At 40.7% G+C, this 21,454-nt stretch overlaps 1 pseudogene across 1 annotated transcript; it reads right to left on the bottom strand.

Moving 5' to 3' along the window:
- Positions 1-416: 416 nt before the first annotated feature.
- Positions 417-6,496, bottom strand: LOC148918589 (putative inactive leucine-rich repeat receptor-like protein kinase At3g03770; annotated as a pseudogene). The gene is made up of 6 exons (XR_016125637.1): positions 5,076-6,496; positions 4,198-4,328; positions 2,733-2,952; positions 2,411-2,616; positions 2,274-2,323; positions 417-942 (listed from the first exon to the last, which is right to left on the bottom strand). The product of XR_016125637.1 is annotated as a putative inactive leucine-rich repeat receptor-like protein kinase At3g03770 (transcript).
- Positions 6,497-21,454: the final 14,958 nt, after the last annotated feature.

Raw genomic sequence — 21,454 nt, 5'->3', positions numbered from 1 at the left:
TTGAAAAGAAAAAAGGTGTCCAAGAATCTTCAACCATCCCAAAATATTTTATCGAACTTTGGCCCTTCTCTTTTCAAGCATGCCAAAAATCATACTGGTTTTGTAATATGTGGTTTGTGCCCAATTAATGTACCGGGGATCTTGCATTTTTGTACCCAATATTTGATAGCTGCCTTCTTTTGAACGACGATTCATTGAGGGAGAGAATTACTTTCCTTTTGAATATGAATCGATGTATTTGAAAGGTCACCATCAATTCATGGTAATATAAGGATGAATAACAATTGTTGTGTCCGTGATATTTGAATTCAGGATTACTTTCAACGAAATGGAGACTGTTATTAGACCAAATGCCATTGACGTACGATATAATAGCAATATTAGGCCAATATACATGCACTACAGAGGCAATATTAGAGCAATATAAGGACAATACGATAGCAATAGTATTACAATATACATCCAATAGGGTAGCAATATGATTACACTATCTATGCAATACAAAGGCAATATTAAGGCAATATAAATACAATAGAATAGCAATATTAAGTGAATCTACATACAATACACACACATCCATTACAGACTATATTTTACACATGCAAAAGGAATCGCCACCGAACTTTAACAATACTATCCCGCGAAGGGAAAACGAAGGCAACAAAAGATCCTTGTACTCAGGTGAGATGAACTGAAGCATCACTCACCCTTACTACAGGTCCATCAAAAGATCCATGTCTTTGTCCTTTCTCCTCGCTGCATGCACGAGGCTATGATGAGTCATTCCCTTAGCACCCATATTCAGCACCTCCCAGACACCAGCTACATCTCCAATTGTAGTCTGGTGAGATGACCGAAGCATAATCTCGGAATATTTTGAAGCCGTTGTTGAAACATTCAACCATTTCATGGTTATATTCTTCAGATTTTGTGCAACTCCAACTATCATTTCAAAGGTCAACATCAATTCATGCTAATATAAGGATGAATAACAATTGTTGTGTCCACGAGATTTAAATTCAGGATTACTTTCAATGAAGTGGAGACTCAGTTATTAGAACAAATGGCCATTGACATATGATATAATAGCAATATTAGGCCAATATATGTACACTATAGAGGCAATATTAGAGCAATATAACCACAATACAATAGCAATAGTATTACAATATCACTTATAAAAATATAATTATTGTCCACTTATTGCTGATTTTTGACATGTTCAGAAATTTTGTTCTCTCTTAGCTCACTCAGCTCTCTCTCTGGCACATCTCTCTTTCTCTTTGGTATCTGTCTATCGCAGCTCTCTGTCTCTCTTGGCTCTCTCTCTCTCTCTCTCTCTCTCTCTCTAGTGCAACTCTCTATCTCTCTCTTTGCTCTCTTTCTCTCTATGTCTTTCTCTCTAGCTTCGTTCTGTCTCTTTCTCCCCCTATTCGCTCTCTTTTGGCATGCTTGAAAAGAGAAGGGCCAAATACAACAGAAAAGAAAATCCATTCAAGCTTATTGGGGGAAAAAAACCACGGAGAAATACATGAAATGAAAAACAACTCGGCAGTTACTGTGAGATTGTGTACATAAAACTTGGAACAACCAAACCAATAAAAGCTAAGCCATCTCATACGCACACCTACATAAAATAACAATGTATGGTCATCTTCTTTAGAATATTGCAATCAACACTTGGTTGAGACCGACCTGCAAAAACAACTGGGTTGAGTACAGAGATAGAGTTTATGAATGACAGTTCCAGAATTAAGACCTATGTTAATTTGTAACTGCCACCAAGTCAGTTCATAGTGCCAAATGCAGCTATCTGGCACACAGATATGACAAGCCAAAAGAAAAAAAGCAAAAAAGAGGCTTGACATAAATGGGAACCTCAGCAGAAAGCATCAGATATGCAAACTCATGGTGTAAAGGAATCCTTATTTGACCTCTTTCCCTTCCCCCAATCTCATGGTGTAAATATCCAAAACAGATTACATTTTTATCTTTTTTAAAAAATTTCTGGCCTCAAAGCAAATTACAAAGGAAACAAGTATAACTAACTAGAGTAGCTTCCTCTCCATAAGCCAAACCTCCCAAGAAAGGAACTTCTATGTCTCCACATTGATGATTTTCAGGTCACCTACAGATTCTACCTTCTCTTTTACAATTTTTTTTTATTTTTTGGCAGAGAAATTATTTGTCTTGTTCATTTGTATATAAATATGAAAAGGGAATTCAGTTTAGAAAAGTAGTGTATGAATTTGGGAAAGTAAGCATGTTAGTACCTCGCTTGAACGCTTCCTTTTGGTGCCGGAGAAGAAACTGTGGTGCCCATCTGAAGGATTAAAAAGCAAAAGTTAAGTCAGGACAATCTCAAGGGTGATGCATTCACCCAAACAGATACATATTTTTTATGTCTTACCGTTCCCCTGCTTTCAGCCAAAAGAGGTAGGTTATAGCTGCTTATTTTTACATGAAGATCGTGATCCAATAAGACATTTTTTATGCTCAAATTATTTGATTTAACACCAGGAACAATCCCTGTATGCAGAAACTGAATACCCTTTGCAACTCCAATTGCAGCTATTATTCTCTGCGGCCAGGTAAGCTTCCGTCCTGGAGGTCCTTCTGCCAAACCAAGTGTTAGCAATGAATATTTAATTGCTGAAAATGCTAAGACAATGAGGGAGGAAATCAATCACAGAAAAAGAAGAAGAAGAAGAAAGTAGTGAGTGGGGTTTTACTCTCCATTGCAACCTGTATGGCATGTATAAGAAATACTCTACTGACGCCTGAATCATCTGGATGGCACTCCAAGCAATGTCCAAGAGCACTAACCAAATGGCTATGTCTCAGTTTTGAAATCTGCTCAAGAAGGTGTGTGTGGACCTGTGGACTCTGCCTCTTTCTCATTTTCAAGCCTCTTATAGCAACAAAGGTTTCAGGGAGCTTCCCTCTATATATCTGGCATTGTTATTTTATTTTGAAGCAGTAAGAGTGAGAAAATTGCTTGCTGAAAACTCTCAAGATTTCTTGAACAAAGTATATTAGTCAATAGTGCATAGGACAATTTACTAGAACAAACATATTCCAAATTCTTGTACAAATTCAAATGATAAGTATTGGACCACTTTAACATTTATAGTAGACTTTCCGCGAACCATTGCAATATGCATAAGATCTATCTGATGGTATAACATCAATGAGTATCTTCTCAGAACGAGCAGAGTTTCACAACCCCTTGAAAAATTCCCATTACCATTTCAGATTTGGATCCGATCCAATCGTTGAAAGTTTGATTCAAATTAAACAAAACTCAAAGGATTTTTTAAAATAATTTGGTCGATTTGAAAGGCTGATATATTATAACTTAACAGGAGTAGCATATCTTAATATATGTTTCAAGGACACCAGGAAATACATAAGTAACCTTATTTGTTATGACATGGATATAATAAGGTTAGTGTGTCCGACGCGCCTAAATTGGTAGCATGCCTTGAAAACGGCTGCTTGAAAGGACTAGATGTGCTCCTGCAACCTCTTTTGAAAATTAGTCTTTTGTTCTCTTTCAATTTCTACTCTTTTTTCATTAAATGTGAGGCCACCTTGGAGTTTTAAAGGGAATCTTTACTCAACAGAAGCTTGTTTAAGGTGGAGAAGTCTCACGTTTTAAGCATATCAGAAGTTCTACAAAGTAATTCCTAAATCTATTTACATCATGCTTTTGAGGAGTATGAACTCTAAATTAAATCGAGATAACTAAATCTATATACACATTCATACACACATACATATGTCAGTGTGTGTATTTAAGTTGCTTCAACTATGTAGTTCTTCAATTGTGTACCAAGAACTGGAGACTAGATGAAAATCAAGAACCTAGACACACAGGAGAACCCACCATGCATCGGTGAGCCATCGTAATTTAGTCCGACCTGTATATTATTTATTCCCGAGTAGTTAGATAAAGCTTGTTGAAATGTATCTTGTCCTAAATTGTATTTAAATTCAACATCTACATAATATATATTGTCTCTTATCTGAGGTTCTTCAATCCACAAAGGATCTTTTGCATATCCAAATGGATGGAATTATATAAGCAAGAAACATAAAATGTGAAAGCAGGTGCAAATTAAGAGAGAACATCGTATTACTATTACGATGTACTGAATTAGTTAGAATTGTTTTGCACCTATAAAGAATGAATACCTGTCCATGTGAACCTTCACCTAGTAATGTTGAATCATCAAAGTTATGGGTGGCTTCCTGAAGCTCCTCCAAAGCAAAAGTTCTATAAGCAGGAAGGCTAGCTCCCAGCTTCATTGTGTCTGATATATATTCTGCAAAGAAAGGATTCTAGTGTTATGACTTATTATAAAAGGAATAGTGATGCTAATTTATTTACCTACTGCCAATTTGAATGAAGTAGTGCCTGGGGTTTTAATAAGAATAAAATTTTGAGCAGTCAATTTGAGCAAGAAAAATTGCTTTCCTGGATGTATAAGCCAGAATTGTCGAGTTTATCATTATAGCAAAAATGAAAGATTCACGAATTGTAACATGCTAAATTAGCATGTGAAAAATGCTTCATTTGAAACTGAAAAGCATGGACCTGAACAAGATTTACCATATTCTCCATATTTCAGAATTTCAGAATATCCAAGGAAAACTATAAGGAATTGGTGGTACAATAAAATATAATTCTCTCCATCTTAGTTCGAACCTAAAGACTCCAAAATAAGCTAATATGTCTTTTTGGGGTAGCAATATAGTTTTTGGAAACTATTTTCTATAATTAGTAGTTCTTCCTGGAATTTTCTGGAAACATACATCAGTCTAGTTCTTGGACTTCTATGGAAATCATAACCTTCATGCTACTCAAATAAAATAAAAAGATCACATGGAAATGGTTGCTAATCTATACAGCAAGTTCCCTTTTTCATTTATTTTCTTCGCAAAATCAGCCTTGATCCTCGTACATTAAACATAAGCAACAAAAAGTTGGTACCAAAAGGAACAACTATAAAAATATTTATAAAATAAATAAAATAAAATAAAATAAAAAAAGTTAGAAACTTTAAACTTACTTGCATCAGAGAGTAGCTTAGCTGTGTTCACTGCTGAGACTGTATCTGAAATTACCTTGTTTGGGGAGTTTTAGTAGTGTGCTCACTATAAAACTTCTTAGCAGCCATGAAAGCTAAACCAACAACTGCAATTGCACCCACAATACCTCCCACTGCACTTGATGCAACAACGTGTTTACCATAAGTTCTCCTATGCTTTTCCTCACTCGGAGGTGGTATTCGCACAGCCAGAGCTTCATTGTGGCACAAGTAAGAAGGGTGCTGCTTCTGATCTTCATTTACTAAACAATTCCCAGAATACAGAACAACCCTGCTGTTAGAATCCCTTTTCAGACAAGTGGGCAAATCCCTTGACAAAAGATTTGAGGATAAATTGACAAAAGCAAGCTCAGAATTGCAAGTCATGTTCTTATAGAGAAGTCCAGTGAGTTTATTTCCAGCAATGTCAAGATATTTAATGGAAGGCAATGACAACCATGATGACAAAAATGGCCCTACAAATCCATTCAATGAAATGTCCAGCTTCTGGAGCTGATAGCATGAGCCTAATGCAGTCTGGATTCCCAAGCGAAACTTGTTCTTTCTTAGCACAAGTGTGACCAACTTGGAAGGCATACTTGGAAAATGAGGCCCAAAATAGTTGTCTTCCAAATCAAGAACTTGCAAGTTTGTCAAGTTTCTGAGATCAGGCACTTCCCTTGACAAGAAGTTACTTGATAGGCAGAGAACTCTGAGAGTTTGTAAAGATGCCAAAGAATATGGCAAAGAGCCATTAAGCATATTGTTTTTCAGACTGAGAACAGCCAAGACTGGAAGTGAACTCAGCCAACCTGGAACTTGACCAGTGAACTTGTTATGGTCAAGTATGAGAGTCTGAAGGTTCCTCAGATATGAAAGTTGGAGAGGAACTGTACCACTTAAGTAATTTGTGTTTACATTGAGAATCTCCAGTGAAGACAAATGCCCAATACTTGCAGGCATTGGCCCCCATAAACCAAGAGAAACCAGTGAAAGCACTTTCAAGCTTGGTAAGCCAACAAGAGTGGCAAAGAAATAGTCTGCTGAGAAATCACGAGGCAGTGGAGGAAACCCATTGTTGCCAATAATGTGCAGCTGGGTTATGTTGCCTTCATAACAGGATAGAGTCAAAGATGGAGTTGGTTCAATTTTGCAGAAGTCTCTGATGTTGCTTCTATGGCTGAAGCTGGTTAAGGCTGAAGGGTAGTTGAGAAGCTACTGGATCTTCAGAAGGGTTTGTGACTGAGTGTGTTGTTGTAGCTGGCTTGAAGGATGGAGAGAGAGGAAAAATATGATGAGCAGAAGAAGATGTGAATGGCAAACTAGCTTTGCCATTAGAACCATCAACAAAACCCAAGTTGCAGAAACAACACTCAATAGATGAATCTATTTCTCCCATTCTTTCTCTGCTTCACTTCTTCCAAGAAGGCTTAAAACTTAGCTTTTGGGGGAATGAAAACCAGATTTTGCTAGCAAAACTATGATGACATTTTCAATTGCACCAAACTGACTTAGCCCTTCAAAATCTATCCTTCAATTTATTTTCCAACTTTTTTTTTTCTTTTCTCTCTTTGGTTATGTTTACTAATTACACATCTGAACCCAACAAACTTAGTGTGCTAATTATGGAAAATACTTCTGTACCACCTAGTTCCTTACAAAGTGAGAGTGGGTGTGAGTTATTACCCAGTTCATAGAAACCCATAAACCCAAACCCAATTTCTGAGCAACCCCTAAACACTAAAACCCTAAACCAATTTCTTACAAATCCATACACCATAAACCAAATTCACAAAAACTCCAAATTTCAAAGAAAAGGGTTATGAACAGTACCTCGTGGATGTCAACGATGGAGTTATGCTTGGATGAACAGCCACTGTTGACGGAGAACGAGCATTGCGTCGAAGAGAGAGAGGTACACCAAGGAGAGACGGGCTGAAGAGATAGAGCGAAGAGAGCGAGAGAGAGAAGCCAATTTCTGAAAAATTGATATGAGTACAATAAGTGGACAATAATTTTATATTTAAAGGTGTTAGTTGTAAAAAAATTGGGAAGGGGTGGTATTTTTAGTTAAAATTAGCAAATGGGTGGTATTGAAGGTCATTTCCCATTAATAATTAGCATCTTTAACAATGAATTGGTTGGTTGCTTAGAGCATTTCCAGCAGCCCACTCGGGCTTGGGAGCCAAAGCGACTTCCAAAGAACAAGTGCCGGGCAAAGTGGGGTCCACTTGTCCTGGCTGGCCCAAGGTAGGGGCCGCCTGAGCAAGCAAGGCAGTCGACGTGATGTCATCAGCGCAATTTATTTTTTTCTTTCCACCGCCACGTGGCGATCCGTCCTTCCGATTTTCAATTTTTATCCAATCCAAGGCCTGGAATTTTTCAAGGCAAAAAATTATGAAAAAAAATCTTAAAATTTTTAAACAAACCCCAAAAAATACTGAATTTTTTTCTATAAATACCAATCCATACTCTTCACTTTTAACAACAAATTCACTTTCTACTCAATAATTTTTTCACTTTCAACTCTAAATTTTTTTCACTTTCAAGTTTAATTATTCACTTTCTACTCAATAATTATTCACTTTCAACTCTAAATTTTTTTCACTTTCAAGTTTAATTATTCACTTTCTACTCCATAATTTTTCACTTTCAACTCTAAATTTTTTTCACTTTCAAGTTTAATTATTCACTTTCTACTCGATAATTTTTTCACTTTCAACTCTAAATTTTTTTCACTTTCAAGTTTAATTTTTCTCTATCAAAGAAACTATTAAATAAAATTCCTTTTTATTCAAAACATTCCATACATAAAAAAACTAACCACAACCAAAGCATTAAATATATAAAAACAAACAAACCACAACCAAAGCATAAAAAAACCAAAATAACTAAACATAAAACATAAACATTAAAATCTTAAAAATGTTCTTCACTTCACTTCATTCACCGTCATTGCCTTTCACCGCCCATAAATGCTCCATTAAGTTAACTTGACGGCGTTCATGAATATATGAAGATTGCATCTCCGTATATCGATCAATCATGAAAAGACTATCTCTAACCAACGGTTCATGCTCCACTGGTGCTCCATTTGGCCCTATTGGTTTTTCATAAATTCGGGTCAAGGCTGTGTTCATGGGATCGGGTTCATACACCTCTTCAGCTTCGTAATCATACTCATCCTCCACAATCATGTTTTGAAGAATGATGCATGTCATCATGATGCTCTTCAACACCTCCTCATCAAACATACGTGTCGCACCCCTAATGATCGTCAACCGAGCTTGGAGGATACCAAAGCACCTCTCCACATCCTTTCTGTAACCCTCTTGATATGTAGCAAATAATTTTTGCTTCTGGGTTCGGGGATGCGGAAGTGATTTCACAATGTTGTCCATCTCGGGTAGATCCCGTCAGCTAGATAATACTCAGTTTGGTAGACGGTATTATTGACTTCATATGTGATTTTTGGGGCTTCTCATCTCAAAACATCATTGAAGACCAGGAATTGACCCAGACGTTCAAGTCATTTTGAGATCCAGAACTTCGAAAAAGACGTGCTGCACCCATGTATCGAAACCTGCAACGGCTTCAAGGATGATGCTTTTTTGGCCTTTCCGATTTCCGTAATCACCCTGCCAAGCAGTTGGGCAACTCTTCCATTGCTAGTGCATGCAATCGATGCTACCAATCATTCTCGAAATCCTCTCCGCTCGGCTTTCGCAGGTCGCTGCAGTCCTGGTATGGGTCGGCGCAGTAGTCCCCGTGTACTGAGTTTCGATCGCATCACAAAATCTAACCAAACTCTCAAGGCAGGGACTTCCCATCCGCAATCTCATCCACCGATCGCAGATGCACCATACGCCAACATTCAGATAACAATGTGAACTTTTGTTCGGGAAGCAGTCCCAAAACACCAGCACAATTTCTCTTTTGAACAAAGTATTCATCATAATTGCAAATATCATGCATGATTTTATTGAACAAATGTTGTTGCATTCTATACCTCCCTCGAAAATGAACATCAGAGTACAGAGATGTTGGGATAAAATAATCTTCCATAAGATTCTTACCCCGAGAATGCCTATGTCTGTCAACATTTAGGGCACATCCTTCATGTGAACCACGACTGCTCTGGTTTTCTTCATCAAGCATGGCCACAACCATGACAAGTTGCTGATCTAGATCTCTCTACGCTCTTTTGCTTGCTGCTCGTACGCCTTCTTTCTCTTATTTCTCGCTCTTGCCTCTCCAAGACCTCCTCTATGTCTGACATTGTGAATGGAAGATGAAATATGAAATCTAAAATATGAGAACTGAAATTTTTCAGAAGATGTAGTGTGAGAGGTTTGTGAGCTGAGCCTTTGTTTTATAGAAAAATTTAGGTCGATAGACATGACACGTGGCGCAAGTTGATAGGGTGAAAATCTTATCCGAAATTTGAAATTCAAATGAAATGTATCTGAAATGTGAAATTCAAATGAAAAGTTGAAATTCAAATGAAATTTATCTGAAATTTGAAATTCAGATGACACGTGGCGCAATTTTATAGGGTGAAAATCTTATCCGAAATTTGAAACTCGGATGAAATTTATCTGAAATTGAAATTCAGATGAAATTTATCTAAAATTGAAATTCAAATGAAAAGTTGAAATTCAAATGAAATTTATCTGAAATTTGAAATTCAGATGAAATTTATATGAAATTTGAAAAAAAAAATTTATATGAAATTTGAAACCAAAATCTTATCTAAAAATCTTATCCGAATATTTTATCAAAAAATCTCATCCGAAATTGCCATGGCAACTGCTAGAAGTGCAATTTACTTTTGCAAGGGCGACACTATTCCGTGAATAATGTCACCTAACCCCTTGCCATGACAACATTCTCATCTGGAAGTGCTCTTATGGAATCGATGATAGGAAAGAGCACTTTACTGAACCATCTCTTCCACACTAACTTCAGAGAGATGGATGCATGCGATGGAAGGTTAGTTAACTATTTTCTAGAAAATTTGCCTTTTTCCTTCGAATGTATACATATATATATATATATATATATATATATCTCTCTCTCTCTGGTCCTAGGGTTACATTGTAAAAAGTGCCAAAAATTTTTTAGGCTAAACTGTTGAGGTATTTTTAGGATAAATGAGTCATTTCTATCCAATTATTTTATAAAAAGGTTTTTTAAATATATATATATATATAAAGTAAAAGGCAGAGAATGGTGAAACATTCAAAATACGAGAAAATGCCTTTGGTTAATGCAAACATTAAGAATTGAAATTATTAATTAAATGAGGATAATATGGTAAATTCACACTTTTTCATATTAAAAAATTAAAATTAAAAGAAAAATCTGATAATGGATCCTATTTTTATAGAACATAACTACTCATTATCTTTTTTAATTTTAAAAATAAAATAAAAATATAAAAGAAAACAAATTGGCACATGCGTGAGGATGTGCCAAGTGGCTAGTATATATTTATTTATTTATTTCACATTAAAAAAAGGAGGAACCATGGGACTATATGAATTTAAAAAAAATTAAAAAAACAACAAAAGATTAATTTTCCTAATATTTTTGTAAATTAATTTCCTTTTGATAATTTCCATGAATTTTTTAGTAGGGGGACAATTTTAAAAGGCTAAAGACTCAAAAAACAAATTTAGACAACTAAAAACTCTTAAAATTTAAATAATACTAATGTCATTCATAATTAAAACAAATAAAAGTACATGTGATTTGGAGGTCATGAGATAAAAATAAACGTGATTACAAGTTTGAGGTAATTTTCGATGAATTTTTCAAAGCACATGACTTTTTAATGAATTTATGAAGTTAGTCCAATTAAAAATAGACATGTGGCGCCTTGCTAATGGATCATTTCAAAAAGGAATTAAAATGAGAAGCGCTGGATTACAACCCCAAACACGTCGAGTCTCTTCTTCGTCGAACTTGCTCTACAACTTCAATTCTAAAAGTTCGTAAAAACTTCTAGAATTCATAACTTTGGTTGTGGGGCTCCGATTAACGAACTGTTTTCTCCTACACGATCATGAGATCGAGCCCAACAATCTAAGGTAATATTCAGGGTCTCACACAGCAGCAAACAAAACAACCTCTATGCCTTTCGTCGAGCACCTTGCGTGCATCTCTTGGGGTCGTCGTTCTGTTAGCCACATGCTGTCCACATCCATTTTTCCGGCCAGTTCGTGGGGTCAAGCGACCCTTCTTGGCCCTTAATTCATCCGCCCCTAACTTGAGCTAAGTTGTTATTTTATTAACCTAATTCCATTGTAGCCTTTAGTGTGGTTCCGCACATGTCTAGGAGTATGAATATGTAGTTGTAAATGTCTTACAAAATGAGCCTAAACCTCAAAATGACCCCATATTTTGGGTGGTCTTTTGTAATTAACCCTTTTTTCTTTCTTTATTGGAATATTTTACTTTACTTTGCTCCATAATGTTGGACCTCACAAGATTAGTTGCAATGTGAGCTTGGTTTTCCTTTTACTATACGGGAGAGTGAGAGAGAGAGTATGAGCAGAGAAAGTCCAGGGAGGGGAGAAGGGAAAGAAGAAAGAAGAACAAAAAGAAAAAGAAAAATTAAAATATGTAATTTTACAAAAATACCCCTGCTTTATCGGGTTAATGAGTATTCGCAGATAACACTGACATGACCCGTTAGCTTAACATGTGACTAACGGGTCACCTGTTTTAAACATGACTCGTACACGAATAGTGATTTTTTCATGCGAATTCATCTCCTGTTCTTGAGCAAGCCAGGTCTAGAGATGAGCACGTATTTATATGCTGCAGGGACATAAAAAACATACAATATGTAGATGCACACATATATAATCTTGTTGCAGAAGTATATGTGCACGTGTTTCATGTTTGATAATTTTTGAGACTTGAAGTAGGACTCACAAAAAACATGGTAGTCACCCAACTCCGAAAGGGGTGACGGCTAAGGGTTTTGTTTTTTTGTTTTGTTTGTTTTGGTTTTGTTTTTTCCTTTCTACTTCTTGTTATAATGGGTTTTTAACTGTAGACGTCCCCGAACTTTACCTCTAGTTGCAATTGGGTCCGTGAATTTTTTTTTTTCGGCAATTACATCCTTTAACTTCACAAATAGTTCCAATTGGGTCATGTCATCCAAGTCTGTCAATTTGTCCGTCAAAATGAAGGGTAAAAGCATCTTTTCGAGTTCCGAAAATCTTCTTCGCCTGATAATCCCGAAGACCCACACATTTAGAGCTCCTTGTTTGATTCAATCAACAAGAGGTAAACAAAACCAGTCATCACCATAACCCAACCTCCAAAAAAGCAGAAAATTCCAGACTTGGAAGTGACAAAGCATAGAGAAAAATGATTAGCAATACCAAAAGTGGACACAAAGTTTACTGCCACTGTAACACTTTGCCCAGCTGACCTTATCTCGAATGGGAATATCTCACTTGGGATCAACCACCCTAGTGGGCCCCATGACCAAGCAAACCCAGCTACATACTCTCTCTCTCTCTCTCTCTGTGTTTGGTTCTTTCAACTCGAAGCACAAGGGGTCGCCCCTGTTTTGCAAGGCTCTCTCTTTCTTCTCCCCCATTTCGCTTCTTTAAGGTTTCCAAAGCCCTCTTTGAGATCTCAGCCTCCACAGCGAGGCCATCCTCTGCTTCCTTTTGCTTCAAGATCCGTGCTTTTCTATGTGTCGGTGATGTACAATTTCTTCTCTATCTATACATTTCAATCCAATAAATCGTCGTTTATATATTAATTTCCTGACCAATATAGCACATCGGCATAATCTTCAATAGCCATATGTTGGATTTTCTATGAAGTTCTTGCCTCCTCCCATGGCTTTTTCCTTGCAATGTAATTTTTCAGTTTTTCTCCCATTGTGAAAACTCCAATATACCCCTTGTTTGTGCAAATAATCTCGCGGGAGAATATTCACTTCTAGATCCTTCAACCTTCGATCTTCCTTCTCTCTCTTCCTCGTTTCCTGTAAAAAGACTGGAGTAAATAGACCACACCCGGGGGGTGTTGGCCAAAGGCCCTCCGATGCCTAAGTTAGTTCGAGTGTTTGTAGGAAAACAATAGCTAAGCAAAGGGTACGGAATTTATGTATGGTGTGAACCGGGCGGCCGGAGCCGTGTGGAGAAAATATGAAGAGTGGAGAGAGAGCTTCGGGTATTTTTCTCGGGTTTTGGAGAAGGTTTAGATGTAGGTTTTTCGAAGTACCTTGAATGATGAATGAAGTCATCTATTTATAGGAGCCTCGGGGCTAGGGTTTCGTAGAGAATATGCTGAGTTTATTCTCTACCCAAATTCATAGGGATCGAGTCGGACTTAGATAATATCTGATTTAATGATATTATCTCTTTTTATGGAGATAATATCTGAATTAAATGATATTATCTCTTTTTATGAAGATAATATCTGAGATAATGACATTATCTTCTCTTTATTATGATAATATCTTAATTAATGATATTATTTTATTAAACAAAGATAATATCATGTTAATTAAGATATTTATCCCAATTAATTAATTGGTCAGATATATATATATATATATATATCTTATGTTCATAACATAGTCTTCTGTGTAATAACTTGTCAATGCGTATCCACAAGTTATTGACCTGTTTTATTAACATGTTGTCGACACATTATATTAAAATATGCGGAACATGTTATCGACCTTTTTTTTTCTTTCTCAGAACCAACTTTCCACCTCTCTAACTCAAAAGGTCGATGAGGCTCTTCTTGAAGATGGTGGAAAAGACGTTTGGGCTCTAATAAGAGACATGCTTAAGTTTGAGGTTGCAAATGCAATATCAACGTTTTCAACTGAACTAGATGGACAGTTGGATGATGAAACAATTTCGAAAATGAAGCAAATTTAATGAATCTGCAAGAAATGAGGTGGAGAAAATGTAAGAGGCAAAGCGATGAGGTTTTGACCCTCATGAAAAACGTAGCCAACTTGTCGATAAATTATCTTCATTTTTCTTTCTCATGTCGGTTGCTTATCACTTTTTTAAAACATTTGTCCAGTTTGAAAGCGCTTCGATAATGATAGTGATTTAAACCCTAGGGTTTTGAAAAATAAGAAAGCAATTAAAACTGCTACCAAGGATGCTCGCTGCACAGAATCACTAGAAACTTTTGCCCACGGAACTATAACAGCTTTCTGTATTTTATTGTTAGATACTTAATTTAGTGACCTAACTTTGTTATATGTTTGATGCAGTCTCTTAAACTTTTAGAAGTTTTGGCTGTCATTCGCTTAAATGAGATGCAAGACGATATTGAAAACGTTCTATTTTCTTCTTGCCTCAAGAAGGAAAAGAAGAAAAAAGACTCTATAGATCCTCTGGCCTCAAGGACTTGGAATGTGGTACTTCACCAGTTTTACTTTATCTTTATTACTTTAATTCATTCAAATTGTCACCACATGTTATAATTTGGGACCGAATTAATAACACCACATCTTTATTACTCGCCAAACTGATTTCTTATCAAGAATTAACTCTGACCTAGGTCTCTTCAGAGGTCGTTGGCAGTGTCGGTGGGGTGGGAAGGCCATGAGTTTGTGGGTCTCACACGCGTCGCTGGCGTGCCGGCAGTGAGACACTTCCCATACGCGGTCGCTGGCAGCCGCGCATGAGAAGAGTATGTATATTGCTTAGTATTATCACACACGCCGTGGCGTGCCGGTGGGGTGATGATACCGTCTGCGCTCGTAGGACTTGTTATTGGATATGTGAGCTACACGTGTCGCTGGCAGTGCTGGCTTGTGAGCTATGGAGTTCCGTACCCGGCCGGACTACTCATCCTCGGACGCGGTTAGCACTGAAATCACAGACCACCAAACAATCCCCTGTTGGATTGTTTCCCCGGTACATTAGTATGGAGAGAAGTATATGTTATATTATAGTTATATATATATATACGTATGTATGGGTCGGTGAGAGTTGCATATCTTTGGGAATGGAGTTGTGGTTTGAGATTTTGATATTTATTGGACTTTGAGATGATGTGTTTTGAGTATTTGGTTTATGAATTGTGAAATTGCATGCTAGAGCATTATTTTTACACGGTGGGGTTATTATGTTGTTTTAAATGCAAACTTTATTTTTGTCCACTCACATATTTCTATTTTGCGCCCCCCAGGCAGTAGTTGCTCTTGGAAGCGTTCGAGTAGTGTACGAGCTCAAATCGTTCCGTCCGTAGATAGGACTTGTGTAAATTCCTTCTACACAACTGTTTGTTGTAAAATAATTCTGTTAGATGCTTTGTTATCGCCCATGTTAGGTTGTTACTTGAGGCCGGAGGACACTTTAGTTTGGATTATTGTATGTTGAAAGCATGTTGACAGTTGGGATTTATATTATGTAAATTATGCAGGTTGAATGTTGTTGGGTTTGAGCATTTTATGGGGGAGACTTTGCCAAAAATTTTGGTAGGATGTCTCGGGTTTTAGTAAGTGGGCCAGGCATCGGGAGATGTCGCACAAAGATGGGTCCGCCTGCGGGAAATTCGGCGGGTCCTGCAGTCTTTGCTCCCTAGACAATCATCTAATTATTGTCCAAGGCGTGATACATATGTATTAGATGAACATGAAATGATTTGGACTATTGGATCAAGTTCATGCAGATAACACTTGGGTTTCAATGAGAAAATTTCTTGATCGTGAAACTGAAGTTGAAGTATTAGAGTTACAATTTGAGACTAGATTAATAACACCATACTTGTGGGAACCAATTAAATCAAAACCCTAGGTCAAATAATTCCTTCCATTTGGGGATTATTTGACCTAATTGGGAATTACTCAACCTAATTGGGAGTTACTCAATTTAATTGGGAGTTACCCAATTAAATTGAGAATTACCTAATTAAGTTGGGAATTGATTTGATTCCTACCCCAATTCCCAATTAAATGAGGAGTTACCTAATTAAATTAGGATTTGATCTGATACCTACCACGATTAGGGATTTGATTTACCCTAATTAATCAAATCCCTAATTAATCAAATCAATTCCAAATAGGGGAGGAATAATTCCCTTCCATCTATGAAATTATTCCTCTGAAACCCTAATCTCCGAGACCATTATAAATACTTGGCTACGCACAAAGGTCAAGGTACGTCTAAATTCCTACCAAACTCAGCATAAATTATTTCTCACAAACCCTAGTCACCACTTTCTTTCTCTCTCTGACACAAGGCTCCGGCCACCACACACGGCTCCGGCCACCCGGTTTTCCTTGAAATACCCTACCTAACTTAGGCATCGGAGGGCCTTTGGCCAACACCCCTTGGTGTGGTCCTTTTACCCCGATCTGTTTTGCAAGGAGAAAGAGAAGTGGAGAAGACGAAGGAATCATTGGCGAATATTCTAGTGGGATGAAATTTGCTCCCACAAATTGGTGCTTTCATTGAGAGCACGAGATATATTCAAAGCGTGCTCCAAATCCATCTTTCACACATTTTTTCAAACAACCATGGTTGATACAAGACGTTCGAAGAGCGCCACCACGATGGGCCCATCTCATGGTTTTGTGGTGGAAACCTCAATGCAACCGCACGGAATCATGGCTGCCAACGCCTTGTAGCCGTCTTCTAGTGCTTTGCAGCCACCTTCAGCTGCTGGAATTGCGAACAGCCGCCACATGACCTTGGGACCTCCATAGCCTTGCAATAACCAGCCCGACACGAGTCGCTCTGCGTCGCTCCGCCGTCGAGCACGGCAAGCAGCCATACCACTTAATCACGGACTTGCAGGCATTACCATGGCTACTCCCGACGTCGTCCGGTCTTGGAGCGATCCATTCTCTCCTTCCTCTGCGATCACACTTGACATATGCACCGTGCGTCCTAATGGAGCCCTAGCCCACATGCCGTTGGGCCCGATGCACACCTTACTTGACCGGCAACGGTCGGGTGGACCTTAACTCAGCGTTGATCAACTCACACGGAAGGTCGATGATCAAAACAACTCGATTGGCGGCTACTGTGCGAGATCAGCGAATCAAGGCCCCAATCTTGGACCCGTGGCGAGAGAGGAGGCACACGAGCATCTTTGGCGGCGATTGAGAGGTCCCAGGCTTAGCCGACAAGGGCAAACCGGGCGAGAGAGAGCGAGATCGCGAGACGAGATTTGCATACCGCGAGCCGTACTCTAAGCCGCTCGGGTTAGGACCCGTGACTACGTGCTCGAGGAGGCTAGGCCTACAATCCAATGTTCAGTGCTCGCTTAGGTCCACAAGGAGCTCAAGTTTGTGAGCCGTCGCGACATAAGGCGTGGAGGATCTTCCCAAACTCAACCTTCTCCCGCCTCACGCAGGGCAACAAGGATCGACCCTGGGAGCCGGAGTTAGCCAATCACGCCGAGGCACAAGATGTTGACTGAACGACCTTCCTTGCAGCGCAGGATGACGATCAATGCTCACCACCGCCGAGGTCCATCATGCGACGACAAGTCGTGGAGGGATCCTCCCAAACTCAACCTTCTCTCCCGCCCCACCGGGGGCAACCAAGGGATCGACCCTTGGGGAGCGGAGAAGAAGTTAGCCAATTACGCTCGAGGCACCGAAGAGGCGTCGGCACGAGCGACCTTCCTGTGCAGAGGATGGACGATCAACGCCACCACCACTCGAGGTCCAACATGCGACGACGAAATGTGGAGGATCCTCCCAAACTCAACCTTCCTCCGCCCCACCGCATGGCAACCAAGGGATCGACCCTGGGAGCTGGAGAAGAAGCAACCGGCCGCGCTAGAGGCACCGAAGACGTCGGTCCGAGACTCCAACCTGCAGAAGAATATGTCGCGAGGCTAGTAAATGACCAACTCCGAGGTCTCCGACTCAAAGGAAGCACGGAGAGGCCACTGTGCAAGGAAATTGATCGAGTTGACTGCCGCCCTTTACCGACGAGGTGGAACGAGGCTCTGGCCGCGGGTTGACGCCATCCATCACTCCATTCAAGGGACTCCGACCTCGAGTTACCATTTGAGGCACTTCAAGAGCCCCATGATCCTGCATAAGCGACGACGCCTGATGTGCAAAGTGTTCGCGATGACTCGCGAGGATGCTCAGGATTGGTTCCACACCCTACCGTCCGCGTCAATAGGCAACTTCAAGGAGTTCGCCATCATTTTCACAAAGGCGTACACCTCCTACAAGGCGGTCGTAGCGAGGCCACAATTCTCAACTCGCAAGAAGCCGCACGAGTTCTACGAGACTACCGAGACAGTTTAAGGTCAAGAAGGCTAACATCATAGGATGCAACGACCAGTTGCATCCTCGCTTTCAGAAGGGCTTGCCAACCGAGCACGAGCTATCCGGGAGCTGGCCATAACTCTAAGTCGGACCTCGCGTAAGTGTTCGCGACGACAGAGCGCTACGCACTTTGGGACGATGATCGTATCGCCGCAAAGAAAGCTAGCAAGCTAGTTGACCACCCGACGAAGCAGGCAAGCCAAAAGAGCAACAAGTTCGAGCAAAAAGCCCGAGATAAGCGTAGATCGCGGCCCAAGAGGAGTCGAGAACAGGACCTTCACCGAAGTTCGCTATCCCAATCCACAGATCCAGCTCGGGTGAAGGACAAGCCGTGGATAAGGAGACCACCATCCGAAGGGAGACCTCTAAAAGAGACACCAGTAAATACTGCGCATTCCACGGGAGCACGGTCATTACACCAACAACTGCAACGCTTGGAAAAGGCACCTTGAGGAGCTAGTTAGAAGGTCATTGCGTGAGTTCGTTGCAAAGAAGGCTATCCAGCAGATCGAGGATCGTGATGCACCGGCTAAGGAACCTCCCCAAAAGGTCATTCGATCAACACCATTCTAGCCGACTCCCAAGAGTTCGGTGACCACTAAGGAGCGCAAGAGAAAGATCGCTCGGGCAACTTATGTCTCCCAAGTCACAACGGGAGTACCACCATTGTTGATACACTTATCATCGGCTTCGAAGAATGACTTGATCGGGCTTGACTCGCCACATAATGACACCCTAGTCATTCATCCAAATTGAACAAGGCCGTGATCGAGCGAAGTTCATGTAGATGAGGGCGGCAGCCAACATCCCTGCATCTATCCGCTTATCCAATAGATGGGGTTCGAGCCCAAGATTAGCAAACTTGCCGGATCGCTTCATCGGCTTCAATGGAGCCACATCAATCACCGCTGAACGATCGACTCGGATGTCCACACCCCCGGGTCCGCCGCAAACCTTCATGGTCATCGACGCAGGTTTCCCACAACGGAATCTTGGGCACCGTGGATCGCAAGATCGAGGCCATCACATCTGCTTACATCGGAAGATCCGCTATCCCATCCTCGGGGCTGGATCGGCAGATCAACGATGACTAAGCCATGGCAAGGAGATGCACGGCCAAGGGCTCCAAGAAGACAGCGACCAGCGGTTCACACCAAGAATGCACGCCAACGGGCAGAAGCGCCTGGCGGACATGCAAACCGAAAGGGAAAGAAAGTTGATGCCTACAATAGCGCTTAAGGAACCGTGGATCAAGGAGAGGAAATCCGCTAAGACTCCACGAAAGGTTGGAAGCCCGAGGATGACGTTGAGTTAGTACTTCGATCCCCGCCAACCGCAATAGGAGGCGATCGGCTCGCGCCAGAGTTCAAACACGAAGGATCGAGATAAGGGAATCCTCCCGAAGGCTCCCTGAAGAAGGTTGAAGCCCGAGGAAGACGCTGAGTTAGTACCCCCGATCCTCACCACCAGATGCAAAGCACGGATCGGCTCGCGCCTAAGCCGGACAAGAAGATGGTGACCATCTTCCTCCGTAACAACAAAGACATGTTCAGTGGTCACCATCGACATATGCCCGGCATTGACCCAAACATCATCTCGCCACCGCCCATGTCAACCCAAGCGCAGTAGTGCAGGTAAGAGACGCAACTTTGCTCCCGAGCGGTCGCGATCATTGAAGCCGAGATCGACAAGCTCCTAGCTACTCTTTCATTGAAGAGGTCTCCTACTGGAATGGTCACAACGTTGTTTTGGTGGCTAAACAAGAAAAGGGAAATGGAGAGTATGCGTTGATTACACCGACCTCAACAAAGCATGCCCTAAAGACAACTTCCCATTGCCGAGAATCGACCAGCTCGTGGATTCAACTTCCAACCACCGTCACTTCATGGATGCTTACTCGCTATAATCAAATTATGATGTACGATGATGACAAGAATAAGACTCTTTCATCATCGAAAGAGGGACCTATCAAGCTACAAGGTCATGCCTTTTGGGCCAAGAAAGCCGAGCAACCTACCAAAGGCTCGTGAATAAAATTTTCAAGGAGCAGATCGATGAACCATGGAGGTGTACGTGGACGATATGTCGTTAAAGCCCTGCGGTGGACCACCTCAAAACCTCACCTGAGGCGCTGCTCCGCCAATATCGATGAAGTCGTCAATCAAGCAAATGCACGCCTTGTGTATCGGCCGGTTCTCGGGTACTTAGTGACGAACGAGGAATCGAGGCACACCGCGCCAAATCAAAGCCATTCTCGAGATGAAGTCGCCTACATGAAGGAAATACAAAGCCGGAGGCAATGTGACCCATAACAGATTCTCTTAAAATCTACCGACGACCCACCTTAAAGCTTTGAAGAAAGGACAAAAAGACAAATGGGACGAAGAAGGCGAAGTAGCCTATAGTCTAAAGCTTACCTTACTTCACCTCCCGCTTTCTCAAAGCACTCGTGAAGACTTGTTCGTGTACTGGCAGGTCCAACTCCCGCCACTCAGCTCTCATCCGAGAAGAACTTGGGCCCAACATCCCATATTCTACACGCCAAAAGCTCCTCGATGAGACAGTAGACTCACCGAAATTGGAAAAGCTCATTTGGCCCTTGTGGTTTCGCGCGAGAGTCGACCTTATTACTAAGCTCACCGAGTCATCGTCATGACCGACTTTTTGAGATCAATCCTCCACACCTGATGCTTCTCGACTCATGGTGGCTATAGAGCTAAGCCAATACGACTCCCTACCGGCCAAGACTGCATAAAAGCTCAAGCCTTAGCAGATTTTGCTGCATTCACACCAAGAAGAGAAGCTCGTCGAAAAAGAAGGAAAGTTCGAGGAGCAGATAAGACTTCCGACCAACCTGCAGACATGTGGCAGCTTGCGCGGACGAGGGTCGAACTAGAAAGGAGGCCGGAGTGCTGCCGCTATCATCACCCCGCATGGAACTCGCTGGAGCAAGCTATCACGCTTGGCTTCCCGCTTCAAACAACGAGGCGAGTACGAGGCATTGCTCGCCGGGGCTTGCGCTGGCAAAAGGAGCTATCACTAAAAAAGCTGGCCATCTACTCGG

This window comes from Prunus mume, linkage group LG3 (assembly GCF_029339155.1).
Source record: "Prunus mume cultivar Tortuosa linkage group LG3, ASM2933915v1, whole genome shotgun sequence".
Classification (NCBI taxonomy): Eukaryota; Viridiplantae; Streptophyta; class Magnoliopsida; order Rosales; family Rosaceae; genus Prunus; species Prunus mume.
This window is presented reverse-complemented; position numbering and strand designations above follow the sequence as displayed.